The sequence below is a fragment of the Lactuca sativa genome, chromosome 9, assembly GCF_002870075.4.
Source record: "Lactuca sativa cultivar Salinas chromosome 9, Lsat_Salinas_v11, whole genome shotgun sequence".
NCBI classification, from domain to species: Eukaryota; Viridiplantae; Streptophyta; class Magnoliopsida; order Asterales; family Asteraceae; genus Lactuca; species Lactuca sativa.
In genome coordinates, this window is record NC_056631.2 from 177,167,231 (window position 1) to 177,169,839 (window position 2,609).

Genomic DNA, 2,609 nt, shown 5'->3' on the forward strand with positions numbered 1-2,609 from the left:
GACAAAAACTTGCAAGGAAATTGGAAGTAGATTAAGAAATTGGTTGTGGGGTATTTGGTTCCCGTTCGTGCGGCAGTATCAAATGGGAATGGGGATTATTGGTCAAAGGGTTTTAAGTAAATGGTCCCCCCTGACTTTTTAAAGGTCACGTCGTGGCTGGCTATGCCCACGTCGTGGACTTCAAAACTGTCCTCTGGTCCCGTGTTTTCATTTTTACCACGACGTGGCTGTATCAGCCCACGTCGTGGAAACTGCCTGATTGCAAAATTTTATAAAATCTCACATTTTAACTAATTACTTTGCATCCCATTTATTAATTAAAGTTCCCCACAGCTAATTCTTTACTAAGTATCAGTTATTGGATGATGAGTTGATATCTATCCTAATTAAAAACAAAAAATAATTTTAGAAGAAAAGAAAATGCAAACCAAGCTCGGGTTGCCTCCCGATAAGCGTTTCTTTTTCTTGGAGTCTTGAGCTGGAGTCTGTGCCTTCTATGTTGAATCTTCTGAAGAGTCCACCACTAAGATGTTTTGTTCTTTGAATCGCCTCTTGTAAGCTTGAACTCGCCTTTTATATGCTTTCTTTGAATTCTCCTTTTTAGCTTTTCCCTTTTCTTCAAGCTTGCGTTTTGTGCCCTTAGTTTGCTCCTTGCACTCCATAGCATCCTCCTCCTCTTTCACCACCGGCTTTGTCACTTTTGAAGTGACCTCCTCTTCATCACTTTTCCTCTCCTCATCCTCTTTGCTCACCCAAGAAGGCGTACTCTTGTAAGCTATGACTTCAATCAAATATGGAACAGATCCCCTCGGTTTTGTTCTTTTGACTTGATGAACTGCCTTGATCTCTTCTTCCATAAGCTTTTCCAGTTCTTCTAGTTCATTGTCTTCATTAATTGTGAACACCTCTTCTTGAACTTGATCCTCTTGGAAGTCATCTTGTATGCCAAAAACTTCTTGTTCATCTCCAACCCTCAAAGTGAGTTTAGACTCGCGAATATCAACAACAGCTCCAGCAGTGTTAAGCAATGGACGACCAAGGATTATTGGAACATCAGGATCTTCCTTCATATCCAAAACTACAAAGTCTATTAGAAAAACAAATTTTCCAATTTTCACCAAAATATCCTCCACGATGCCCCAGGGTTGTGTCACTGAATGATTCGCCATGTGAATCTTCATTTTTGTAGCCTTCATCTTCTGAATTTCTAATTTTTGATAAAATGAAAAAGGCATCAAGTTAATGCTAGCCCCAGAATCGGCTAAAGCATTAACTTTCATTTTATTACCAAACTCACACGGAAGAGTGAGGCGTCCAGGATCCCCCATCTTTTCTGGTGTCTCTCCCAACATGGCTTTTGAGGTTTGTTCACTTAGAACCACCTTTGACTGCTTCTTTAATTGCCTGCGAGTGTCTATCAAATCTTACAGTAATTTCTGGTTCTCGGGAGTTTTGGATAAGGATTCGACAAAAGGGGTATTAATCGGGATCCCCTTCACATGCTTAACAAACTCTAAATTTTCCTTCTCTAGTAGACTAAGTGCAGCTCGGGTTGTAAATGGCAAAGGTGGCTGATAAGCTTGAACGGGTTCAAAGAATTTTTGATCAGTCATGCGCCACGTCGTGGCCAAAGGAGTTCCACGTCGTGGCGAAGCTGGTTCAGCAACTTTTTCACTTTCGAATTTTGACTTCTTAGGTTTTGGATCGGGCTGCTGTGGTTCTTCTTCCAATGCCTCCAGGAACTCAGAGATTGAATCTTCTTCAGTATCGATGGCCATTACGTGAGATTGGGTCTTTACTTCGGGATTCTTCGGGGACAATTTTTCATGAACCAGAGTGGCTAGTTGACCAAATTGTACTTCAAGGTTATGGATGGAGGCTTGTTGATTCTTTATCAAAGTTTGTTGTTCCATAATAGCAGAATCAGTGGCATCGTGTCTCTTTTCCGAAGCTTCCATAAATTTCATCAAGATGGTCTCTAGATCGGGTTTCTTCTCGGCTGGTGGCTGCTCCTTTTGATAAAAGCCTCGACCTGTCTGCCTATACTTCTCTTCTTTTTGCTTCTTATACTCTTCATATGGCAGCCACTCCTTCTTCAGTTTCCTCCAGTCCTCATCAAACTTATCCCCACTATAGTAGCACACTTGAGCTTTTCTGTTCCCAAACTCATCTACATTGCAGTCCTTGGTCAAGTGTGGACCACTACATCTCTCGCAACCCACTTTTATGGCATGTATTGACTGGTCCATTTGTGTTATCCTTCGATCCATATTATTCAGCATGGCCATGACAGCTGCTATTTCTTCAGTTTGGGCCCCTCCACCGCCTTTGATTCCATCTTGCCTAGGGTTGTGGTATTCGCGAGAGTGCTTCGCGAATTCTTCAATTAGATCCTTGACCTCCCTTGGGTTTTTCTTTGTAAAAGGTCCTTGAGAATCAAGGAGTTGTCTTGTCATAACGTTGACCCAATCATAAAAGATTGACATCTCTTGCTGCACATTTAGATCATGCTGAGGGCAATTTCTGAGCAAGCCCTTGTACCGCTCCCATGCTTCGTATAATGACTCCCCCTGCTGTTGCTCAAAGTTAGCTATTGCCTTCTTGAGTTT

The 2,609-nt window shown here is 41.9% G+C and overlaps 1 non-coding gene across 1 annotated transcript; it reads left to right on the forward strand.

The window, feature by feature from the left end:
• Positions 1-2,502: 2,502 nt before the first annotated feature.
• Positions 2,503-2,609, forward strand: LOC111916939 (small nucleolar RNA R71). Its single transcript, XR_002858739.1, has one exon. It is a non-coding gene; the product is annotated as a small nucleolar RNA R71 (small nucleolar RNA).